The sequence below is a fragment of the Schistocerca cancellata genome, chromosome 4 (genome assembly GCF_023864275.1).
Source record: "Schistocerca cancellata isolate TAMUIC-IGC-003103 chromosome 4, iqSchCanc2.1, whole genome shotgun sequence".
Taxonomy (NCBI): Eukaryota; Metazoa; Arthropoda; class Insecta; order Orthoptera; family Acrididae; genus Schistocerca; species Schistocerca cancellata.
The window spans coordinates 170,437,108-170,449,217 of record NC_064629.1 but is presented as its reverse complement, the minus strand read 5'-3'; positions in this window follow the sequence as shown (position 1 = coordinate 170,449,217).

The window sequence follows — 12,110 nt, the reverse complement described above, 5'->3', positions numbered from 1 at the left end:
TCGCGCTACATCTTTGCTGAGCAGTGTCTGGCGAATGCTTACCGGCACACACTTATGTCGAATGACAAAGGTATCTATGGATATTTTACTTACCTGTATACCACATGAGGTACAAATTAAGTTTTTCACAGCTACAACCAATACTGCCCTGTCATTTCTGTCCACTCTAAACTTTGCAACGATTGTCCTTTGGATGCATATTGGCAGTTAACAAGGCTTCACAAAGATTTGCTATATCGCTATGCAATTTGTTCTTAGTATGCATGAAGTCGTTCCATTTGTGCCTAAGCCTCCTGGTGTTTCACTGAAGAATATTAAAACGGATGTCCTTTCTGTAGTTCTCAGTTCTGTCTCTTGTTCTGCACATTAATACGGGGTGTGTCCATTCTTCACCTTTATGATGGCTTTAACTCTGTTGCGGACACTTTCAATAAGGTGTCAATGTATGCGGAGGAGTGGCAGCCCAACCTATCTCAAGAACCTAAACCAGAGAAAGTATTTACGCTAATGATGCTGGACGCTGGGGCTGGAGCGAAGTCGACGTTCTGATACTTTCCAAATGTTTCCACTGGATTAAGATCGGTACTATGGGCAGTCCATTTCAGGAATGTTATTGTCCACAAAGCATTGCGTCACAGATGATACGTTATGACAGTGCTCATCGCCAAGCTTATACAAACAGTCCCGCCTCCGAAGTGTTCATCTACCGTAGGCACTACACAACGCTGTAAACGTGATCACATCCTTCCGCATTAAGCGTTTTCTTAAGCGCAATAAGCGTGTTGTGGTTTTTGTTGGGGAATAAAGGTGTGCAGGACAAACTTTTCACAGACTTTTTCAAAATATCTTAGACGATATAAACGTTGTCAGTACGTCGCGTGTTGCAGTTCTCAACTATTGAAGAAAAGACATTTAACACCACAGTTGCTATTTATTTACTGGGTGACTCGTTTCGGGCTTTGCCCATTTTCACGAGCTACGTAATTGTATTTAAGATATGGTTCGTGAAGACAGTCCTATTTATATCATCACACTTAAATATATCTCATATGTGCATTATCTACCATGATGTGATCCACGTGACAATATTTTATACACAATGGAGACTTTGTTATTATTGGACTACTCTGTGTTTCACGGTGGCTGATTTGTCGTAGGAGTTGTCGTAATTCTGACCTTACAATTATCGTGTCCTACATGCAAATACGTGGCTTGTGAAAATGGGCAAAGCCCGAAACTAATGATCCAGTAAATAAACATCGGCTTTGGTGTTAAAATGTCTTTTCTCCAATTCTGGATAATGTCTTTCGCACTTGTTTAGTATCCTCACCAATGGACACAGATGAGCTGGCATGGGTCTCGTGACAGAGAAACGTGGAGAGCTATGACGGATGATCCGTGCGGAGCGTCGTACGATCAGAACCGCTGACACAGGTGTTTACTCGCAGGCGGCGATAGGCCAGGCGAGTCAGTTCTTACGCTGAGACTAACACAGGCCTGGCTTTCGCATCACACCGTAGACTTGGTGCTAATTATTCGTTCATTCCCGCTAGTCGCGTTTTGTGCTTTCCTCTGGACCAGTTCCTACACAGTGTTAGGAGTCTCTGCTTCCCATACCCTGACCCGCCCGTTGATTTTTTCCTCTTCCGTGGTCCAGCTCCCCAGCTTCTGCGTCAACCACGCACTGTCGGCTAGAGTAGTGACATTTGTGACGACAGCACAGTTTCGTGGCATTGTCACGCCTGTGCAAATATAACAGTGGCGATGAGAGACGTTCTTATGAATGTGACACTCCTTCCATGTTTTTCATAGTGTTAATTTGGGCAGTTCTGACAGGAACAGTTGCGCTTGCAATGCCAACAACACCAGCTACAGCAGGAGCGTCGTCAGCTCCAGCAGGAGCAGCTTCAGGAGTTACTCGAACAGAATGTGGAACTCATCAACTCCCACACCATGCCAGGCACTTGTGGAGAATGCTGCTTCATCTTTATTGATCTCCAGCAACATAAACATGTATATGAATGTATAAACACCTGAGGATGGGTACAAGCCCGAAACCGATCGTGTGACAAATAAATAACCTTTTATTGTGACTGGTAGCGGAAATTTTTCTACATCCTTTAAAGGAACAGTCACAGAGTTCAACAGCATCCACTTTGGACAAAATTCACTAGAGGTGAAGCCTTGTCCCGTGCTGTACCTGACGCCGTTCGCCAGCTTCGATTAGTCTACAGACAGGTGGGAGAGTTACCTGTGCCGATACTTGCTGCACTGCCAAATAAGGCATATCGTCCATCCAGCTGTTAATGATACATTGTTTTTGCCCAGCTTTATGTGGTTATACGAAACCCCGTAAAATTTGAATCCCTCTACTGGTCCTAGGAGACTTCGTTTTGTGTAACTCTGTCGGCGCTTCAGTCTGGAACTGCGCGACCGCTACGGTCGCAGGTTCGAATCCTGCCTCGAACATGGATTTGTGTGCTGTTCCTGGTTTAGTTAGGTTTAAGTAGTTCTAAGTTCTAGGGGCTGATGACCTGAGATGTTAAGTCCCATAGTGCTCAGAGCCATTCTGTGTAACTGTCAGTTGTTCGTGCAGCATTTTGGGTATCACATATACAGGGTCAGTCACCTAACATTACCGCTGCATATATTTCGTAAACCACATCAAATACTGACGAATCGATTCCACAGACCGAACGTGAGGAGAGGGGCTAGTGTAATTGGTTAATACAAACCATAAAAAAATGCACGGAAGTATGTTTTTTAACACAAACCTACGTTTTTTTAAATGGAACCCCGTTGGTTTTGTTAGCACATCTGAACATATAAACAAATACGTAATCAGTGCCGTTTGTTGCATTGCAAAATGTTAATTACATCCGTAGATATTGTAACCTTAACTTGACACTTGAGTACCACTCCTCCGCTGTTCGATCGTGTGTATCGGAGAGCACTGCAACATACATCGCGTTTCTACAGAATGATCTGCCAACGTTGCTCGAAAATGTTCCACTGGAAACGCGTCGACGTATATGGTATCAGCATGATGGTGCACCTGCACATTCCGCAATTAACACTAGGCTGACCCTTGTCAGGATGTTCGACGGGCGTTTCATAGGACGTGGAGGACGCATAAATTGGCCAGCCCGTTCTCCTGATCTTACACCTCTGGACTTCTTTCTGTGGGGTACGTTAAAGGATAATGTGTACCGTGATGTGCCTACAACCCCGGAGGATATGAAACAACGTATTGTGGCAGCCTGCGGCGACATTACACCGGATGTACTGCAGCGTGTACGACATTCATTACGCCAGAGATTGCAATTGTGTGCAGCAAATGATGGCCACCTCATTGAACATCTATTGGCCTGACATGTCGGGACACACTCTATTCCACTCTGTAATTGAAAACGGAAACCACGTGTGTACGTGTACGTCACCCCTCATGGTAATGTACATGTGCGTCAGTGAAGAAGACCAATAAAAAGGTGTTAGCATGTGGACGTAATGTGCTTTTCCAGTTCCTTTCCCTTTGGATCCCTACGTAATTCGGTGCTCTCCGATACACACGGTCGAACAGCGGAGGAGTGGTACTCAAGCGTCAACTTTAGGTTACAATATCTCCGGATGTAGTTAACATTTTACAATGCAACAAACGGCACTGATTACGTATTTGCTTATATGTTCAGATGTGCTAACAAAACTAACGGGGCTCCATTTAAAAAAACGTAGGTTTGTGTTAAAAAACATAGTTCCGTGCATTTTTGTATGGTTTGTATTAAACAATTACGCTAGCCCCTCTCCTCACGTTCGGTCTGTGGAATCGATTCGTCAGTATTTGATGTGGTTTACGAAATATATCCAGCGGTAACGTTAGGTGACTCACCCTGTGTATGATGGCGACACAGTTGCAGTCTAACCAGCGCCACAAATGCCCTGGGGCTGGACTGCCGACCTGCAACGTCTCTACCACAAGCGTCGGTTTGAGTGGACCACAGGATGCTACTCGCTGGTAGGGACTTGATCGTCCGTTTAGCTCCCGACCGCGAGATCCAGACTAGGACATTGGTGATTCTGACCGTTCGTTAGTCGAAGTTTCCCAGATTGCTGAATCACTTGAACTTATGGCAGTGACAAGGGACACCCTGCCTGGCAATTGTCAGGTGATTAAGTTGGAGAGAGGTCGTACACAGCCCCTGGTGACCCAAGGGATCTGCCAGGCAACCTTGCCTTCCTCTAAGCTGCCGTGTGATGACGCCACTGACGATTTAAGTTCGGTGACGCCATGGCGCGATGCGTCTACGCCCGTAGCGAGCCCAGTGGGTACATATAATTCGAAAAATCGCGTGTCCCTTGTGGTGTCACCGCCAGACACCACACTTGCTAGGTGGTAGCCTTTAAATCGGCCGCGGTGCGCTAGTATACGTCGGACCCGCGTGTCGCCACTTTCAGTGATTGCAGACCGAGCGCCGCCACACGGCAGGTCTAGAGAGACTTCCTAGCACTCGCCCCAGTTGTACAGCCGACTTTGCTAGCGATGCTTCACTGACAAATTACGCTCTCATTTGCCGAGACGATAGTTAGCATAGCCTTCAGCTACGTCATTTGCTACGACCTAGCAAGGCGCCATTATCATTTGCTATTTATCTTGCGATGCATGTACCGTCAGACCGATGTTCACCAATTATGGATTAAAGTTAGGTATTCCAACAGCTACGACCTTTTTTGCTAAAGTCTATCTTCCTTAAATGTTCCAGACCTCACGCCAGCCTGCGTGAGCTTAAACGCGTGCCTTTCGGCTTCCTCATCCTCAGAGTAGCTTGGTTGTCTTGCCAAGTCACAACATCCCTCTCGCGATGTTTTTCGGGCTCTCGGCGTCACCCTCATTCTGCATCGACTGCCATTCGGTACACATTAGGATTTCCCGTACACAGATGCCATGTGTGTGTGGTGTGCCGAAAACAACCACTTGGTATCAGTTAGTTACAGTCGACGAGCTGTTGGACGGTCGTCAGAGGCCCCAGTGTTTTTCCAGGACTTGGACGGTGTTTCCAAAGTCCCACACGCACTGATCCAGAGTATTCTGCTATCTTTGGTCGTGAATGGGTCGACGACTGAGTTTAAGATGGACACGGGGGGACAGTCAGCCTAATTAACTGACATGTACAAGCTCTGTACATCTTATCTTATAGTAAACAGCATATTCCATTGTGGGAGCAATAGATAGAAAACAAAAGCGCTCAAAAGAGGAAAGGCCGCTAGACCTGATGGGATACCAGTTCGATTTTACACAGAGTATGCGAAGGAACTTGCCCCCCTTGTTGCAGCGGTGTACCGTAGGTCTCTAGAAATGCGTAGTGTTCCAAAAGATCGGAAAAGTGCACAGGTCATCCCCGTTTTCAAGATGGGACGTCGAACAGATGTGCAGAACTATAGACCTATATCTCTAACGTCGATCAGTTTTAGATTTTTGGAACACGTATTATGTTAGAGTGTAATGACTTTTCTGCAGACTAGAAATCTACTCTGTAGGAATCAGCATGGGTTTCGAAAAAGACGATCGTTTGAAACCCAGCTCGCGCTATTCGTCTACGAGAATCAGAGGACCATAGACACGGGTTCAAAGGAAGATGTGTTTCTTGACTTCCGCGAGGCGTTTGATACAGTTCTCCACAGTCGTTTAATGAACAGAGTGAGAGCATATGGACTATCAGACCAATTGTGTGGTTGGATTGAAGAGTTCCTAGATAACAGAAAGCAGCATGTCATTCTCAATGGAGGGAAGTCTTCCGAAGTAAGAGTGATTTCAGGTGTGCCGCAAGGGAGTGTCGTAGGACCGTTGCTATTCACAATATATATAAATGACCTTGTCGATAACATCGGAAGTTCACTGACGCTTTTTGCAGATGATGCTGTAGTATATCAAGAGGTTGTAACAATGGAAAATTGTACTGAAATGCAGGAGGATCTGCAACGAATTGACGCATGGTGCAGGGAATGGCAATTGAATCTCAGTGTAGACAAGTGTAATGTGCTGCAAATACACAGAAAAAAGATCCTTTATCATTTAGCTACAATATAGCAGGTCATCAACTGGAAGCAGTTAATTCCATAAATTATCTGGGAGTAGGCATCAGGAGTGATTTAAATGGAATGACCATATAAAATTAATCGTCGGTAAAGCAGATGCCAGACAGATTCATTGGAAGAATCCTAAGGAAAGGCAGTCCGAAAACAAAGGAAGTAGGTTACAGTACACTTGTTCACCCACTGCTTGAATACTGCTCACCGGTGTGGGATCCGTACCAGATAGGGTTCACAGAAGAGAGAGAGAAGATCCTACGGAGAGCAGCGCGCTTCGTTTCAGAATCATTTAGTAATCGCGAAAGCGTTACGGAGATGACAGATAAACTCCAGTGGAAGATTCTGCGAGAGAGACGCTCAGTAGCTCGGTACGGGCTTTTGTTGAATTTCCGAGAACATACCCTCACCGAGGAGTCAAGCAGTATATTGCTCCCTCCTACGTATATCTCGCGAAGAGACCATGAGATGAAATCAGAGAGACTAGAGCCCACACAGAGGCATACCGACAATCTTTCTTTCCACGAACAATACGAGACTGGAATAGAAGGGAGAACCGATAGAGGTACTCAAGATACACTCCGCCACACACCGTGAGGTGACTTGCGGGGTATGGACGTAGATGAAATCTCCATCTCAGCACGTATAAGGGCGTGGAACGGCAACTTACGTTATTCGTGGCTGGCACAAAATATTTTTGGGCTAGACATCTTTTTTTGGATTCCAATTCTTGAAGTACATTTTGTGCCCAAGTCAGTCCTCTATCTAGAGTTGGACTCTTTACTAAGGTCGTACGACAGCGGAATGTTTCGAGGCCCATATCTCCCTTCAGCTATCAGCAATACCTAAAATTTGTCGCTCCCTCACTGTTCTATTTGCCATGCTCGACAAGGTCAAAGCTGAAACGCAGCGATGCCGGACACTCGGTATTGTTTCTCCCATTTCGCCTTTTCAGTGGGCAACCCCTCTGGTTCTGATTGAGAAGCCAACTGACGCTGTATGTCTTTCCAGCGATTTTACACTGACGGCCAATGCACGATGAGTCACAGAATCGTATCCCATTCTGCGTCTGGAGGAGTGAGTGGCAAAGTTGTCAGGAGGCCATTTTCTCCCTCATCCACTTGCAAGATGTATACTTGCAGCTGGTATTTGACACTGCTTCACAGCATTTGTTAGTGCTCAGCACCCGCTTTGGGCTTTACTCGGTTAACTTATTGCCGTTTGGAATACTGTCTGCTTCGGAATTTATCAAAGATATTTCGAGCATTTGATTAAGGACATGCCCCGCGTGTCAGTTACCTCAATGACATCTGGTCACGAGGTCCACGCGAGAGGAGCATTTATTAAATCTGCAGGCGGCTATGCAGTGCTTTCTTTAGAAAAACCTTCACTGTAAATTGGAAAAATGCAGTTTTTATCTCCCCAAAGGTGAATTTTTTATACATTTCCTTAGCAGTGATGGCCTTGTTCCTACAGAAAAGCACGTCAAAGTCATCATCCTGCCAGCACCCAAGAACATGAAGGAACTACAGTCCTTTTGGGGCTACAATTCTTATTATGCCAAGATTATTCCCCAGGCCGAACCCATCTACCACCCTCCACCCTTCTTAACTGACTTTGTCAATAGCGAGTTTAATTCGTGTTGTCTGTGGACTGTCAAAGGCCTTTTATGACCCTCAAGCAATGTTTGTGCTCTATTTCCTGTTTAACATCTTTTTCGCCGCGCAAACTGTTAACCCTGGCCGCTGATGCATCCCAGTATGGCATTGGCATTGGTGTGGTCCTCTCACTTTGCAGCCCCGGCGGCACCCAGAAACCCATCTCTTATGAATCAAAGGCTCTTTGAGCAGAGCAAAGCAGTTGTTCACAAGTAGGAAATAAGGCACTGGCTATCATTTTTGGTACGATATAGCTACATGGTTTTTCGTCTGGAGCAAAGTTTCACCTAATCACTGACCGTAAGATACTGATTTCATTATTAGGCTCTCATTCTGAGTGAATAGGGCTGCCCACCGATTGCAAAGGTGTGTGCAGTCTTTCTGAGTAATTATTGCTATGATGTTCCTTACTGGTCAACCACATAGCACATCAATACAGGTGCACCATCGCAGTTACCAGTGGAACCTGATCGAGAGTTTGATCGTCAGGAGGTTCTCGTTTTTCAGAGGACGATACCTTACAGCAGACATTGCTGGATTTTCCTTTGATGGCGTGGATGTCGCGGTTCTCACGACCGCTGACTCCCTTTTCTGGAAAATCATGTCATCAGTTCATGCGGAATGGCTGGAGGGTGCTTCATTGGGAGCGGATTTGGCCTGGCGTATGTTTCTCCTACTACACGTAGCTCACTGTTGTTCAGGGAGTCCTCAAGCGTGAAAATGGCATGGAAGTGACTTTGGCATTCCACTGATAGGCGTCTCAGGAATTACTTGTGGATGTGGTCTAGCTCTGGAATCGTATCTGGGCACAGTGCTAGGGTACCGATGAATTCCCACTCTCTGAACAGAGCATTTTATGGCTCTTGGCTATTTAGTGAAAACTAAGTGAATTCACTCCACCTGCTGTTTGAGGACACGAAATGCAGGCTCATAATTCTCAGATGCAGAGGCTCAAGTATAATGCACAGCAAAATGTTCAGTGACAGTACCAAGGTCAGTGTAGACAACACCGTTCACGGAGACACCAGGTATGCCCATCGGGGACTGGTGTCCACAGAGTCGTTGAACTTTGCCCTCCGCTGCGAAGGAGGCGTACATGGTCCAATGGTAGTAACGTACTAATTCCAGCATTCTTGTTCTTGTTATTTAATTAGATGGCAGACCTGGGCATGGAGCCCTTTAAGTCCAATGAGGTGCTCCATCGATGTATGTCGTTTATGGCTTTGGAGAACGTCTGTGATCTCTGATGCCTACTGCGATTTCTGAAGTGCACAAAGGTGCTGTCTTCTGATGTGGGAGATCCTGAGGAATAGTGGATCGCTGCCAATAGAAAGCCTGCAGTTGTAATCTAGACAGCCATACCCATAGCTGCACATGGTGGAATGGTAAGAGCGACTGAAGAGGCAAAAGTATCCCAGTCAGCATTGTTGAGAGCCCATCTGGGTGGATGCCCAGGCAATTAAAGCTGATCCAAGGGACAGGACGTCCGTAAAATGATCACTGTGAAATAGGTCATCATAGACTCTCCAATGAATAGACAGGAGAAGACCAGGGCTGCAAATGGAAAGATCAATGGCCGAATAAGGTCCATACATCAAACTGTAGAGTGTGGGGGCACTGGTGTTCAAGAGACAAAGATTGAGCGCTCTGAGCAAAGTTTTGGTAACTTTACTGTGGCTGGTGGTTGTAGTTCCACTCTACAACGTGTAGTGGGGATTGAAGTCACCCAGAATAAGGAAGGATTTGGGGGGGGGGGGGGGGGGGATAGTTGAGAAGTCAGTGCAGAAAACGTGGTCTGCGACACTTCATCACCAGCAAGGAGATTCGTATTACAGATGGTAAAACCCAGAGACTTCCTCACATGAACAGCTGCAGCCTGCAAATTCATGTCAAATGGCATGTGTTTGCTGTAGACAGAGTTCGCAACGTTCGTGCAAACTCTGCGTGATACTCTGTCATAGTCAGCTCCATTCATAAAATAGCCCCAAAAGCCGCAGAACGTAGTGATTTCCAAAGCTGGGAACCAAGTTTCCTGGACAACAATGTAGAGAGCAGGGGGAATGCGTAAGAGACGTCATAAGCTTAGGAAGGGAGTGTAAAACACGGCTAGAGTTCCAATGGAGGATTACACTGTCAGTACCCTGAGGGTGTATGAATGGACCAAGGAGGCGGGCCATGTATCAAAGTCACCTGTTGCGAGCGTACAGCATCAATACAATTGGTTCTGAAGCGTGGTGTGTGGGTGGATCTGGTACCACAGGGACCACCACAAACTCTGTCTTGGGCACAGATTGGGAACATGTGAGGATCAGTGGCATGGGGATCGCCAGAACTTACTTAGTCTTGGGGGTCTTGTTTTTGTTCCTCTTCTTGGATGACTTCGGTGTCTACGAGGACTTATCTGCCCTAATTTCAGGAGAAGAGGAGGAATGTAAAGCCCTACAACCAGCAACCTGTTTGTAGATCAGCAGTATCCTTGGAGGCCTTCCTGGTGAGAGATGCTGGGGGAGTGGGGGGATATTGCTTCTCAAGCTGGGGTCTTGGAATCGACTCCCTGTGGGTGAGGAGTCAATGATCCCGAAGTTTGCGTGGGGAAACAGCAGACGGAGGCACCCAGCCAGCAGGGGATAAGGCGTAGACGAGCGGCCACGAGGGCCTGAAGTAGAAGGTAATAAATGTGTCGCTAGACTGGGTGAAGTCGTTGTCATAAAAAACGTCACTGTCATATATGATGCAAATGATCGTATTTCTTCCCCGTCTCTTTGATTTTATTTCCTCTTTGGATGATGGTGCAGTCTGGTAAACAGGAGGAATGATGCTCCCACAGTTTACACATTTGGAGGGAGCGTTCATGTACAACTGACGTCCACAACCTCTACAGACAGGGCTGACATTACAACTGTAAGTAGGCTGTTTATATTTTCTTATTGGCAACGTTACGTAACGCTCTGTATGAAAATCACTGGCTGTGCTGTGTGCAGTCTGTGGCATTGTTGTCTGCCATTGTAGTGTTGGGCAGCTGGATGTTAACAGCGCGTAGCGTTGCGCAGTTGGAGGTGAGCCGCCAGCAGTGGTGGATGTGGGGAGAGAGATGGCGGAGTTTTGAAATTTGTAATACTGGATATCATGAACTGCTACATACTTTACGACTTTTGAACACTATTGAGGTAAATAACTGTTTGTTCTCTATCAAAATCTTTCATTTGCTAACTATGCCTATCAGTAGTTAGTTTGAATCTTTTATTTAGCTGGCAGTAGTGGCGCTCGCTGTATTGCAGTAGTTCGAGTAACGAAGATTTTTATGAGGTAAGTGATTTGTGAAAGGAATAGGTTAATGTTAGTCAGGGCCATTCTTTTTTAGGGATTTTTGAAAGTCAGATTGCGTTGCGCTAAAAATATTGTGTGTCAGTTTAAGCACTGTCATGTATAATTTTTCTAAGGGGACGTTTCACAACTTGAAGACATGTGCCCAATTCTTATGCATCTGAAGCACTGGCAGTTTCACATAATATCTACACACAATCATCTTTACCTTTTCATGCAACGGGTCACCTTCAAAGGCCAAGACAGACACCTCAGTTTCAATCCTATTGTCCTCTGGTTTTCGAAGCACATAATGGATAAAATGCATACCCCGTCGCTCAAGATTGGCGTTTAACGCGTCATCAGTCTCTAAAAAGAGGTCACCGTGGCCTGTACGATACTGAGACTGTTGTGGGTGTTGATAGTTACAAGAATCTCATTCAGCTCTTCAAAGACGAGCAGTGCCGGCGCTTCAGTCCGGAACCGCTACGGTCGCAGGTTCGAATCCTGCCTCGGGCATGGGTGTGTGTGATGTCCTTAAGTTAGTTAGGTTTAACTAGTTGTAAGTTCTAGAGGACTGATGACCTCAGATCGTAAGTCCCATAGTGCTCAGAGCCATTTGAACCACTTTTTTGAATAAGCAGGGGTTTCCGTTGTAATCAGAACTGGCCCATTTTTCATATTTGAAATTGCTGCTACTTCCCCAAACCCCGCCGACCGTTGTGGCCGAGTGGTTGTAGGCGCTTCAGTCTCGAACCGCGCGACCGCTACGGTCGCAGGTTCGAATCCTGCCTCGAATCCTGCCTGGATGTGTTTGATGTCCTTAGGTTAGTTAGGTTTAAGTAGTTCTAAGTTCTAGGGGACTGATGACCTCAAATTTTAAGACCCATAGTGCTCAAAGCCATTTGAACCCCAAACGCGTCCTGAAGGCTTTGTGGACAGGGCACTGCGGTGACTACAGACGTTATGAAATGAATTAAATGTATTCGCAATTGCGAACATGGGCTACCATAAGCTGTATAATGGAATGACTACAGTGAAAAATAGTGTTGGATCCAACATGGATTT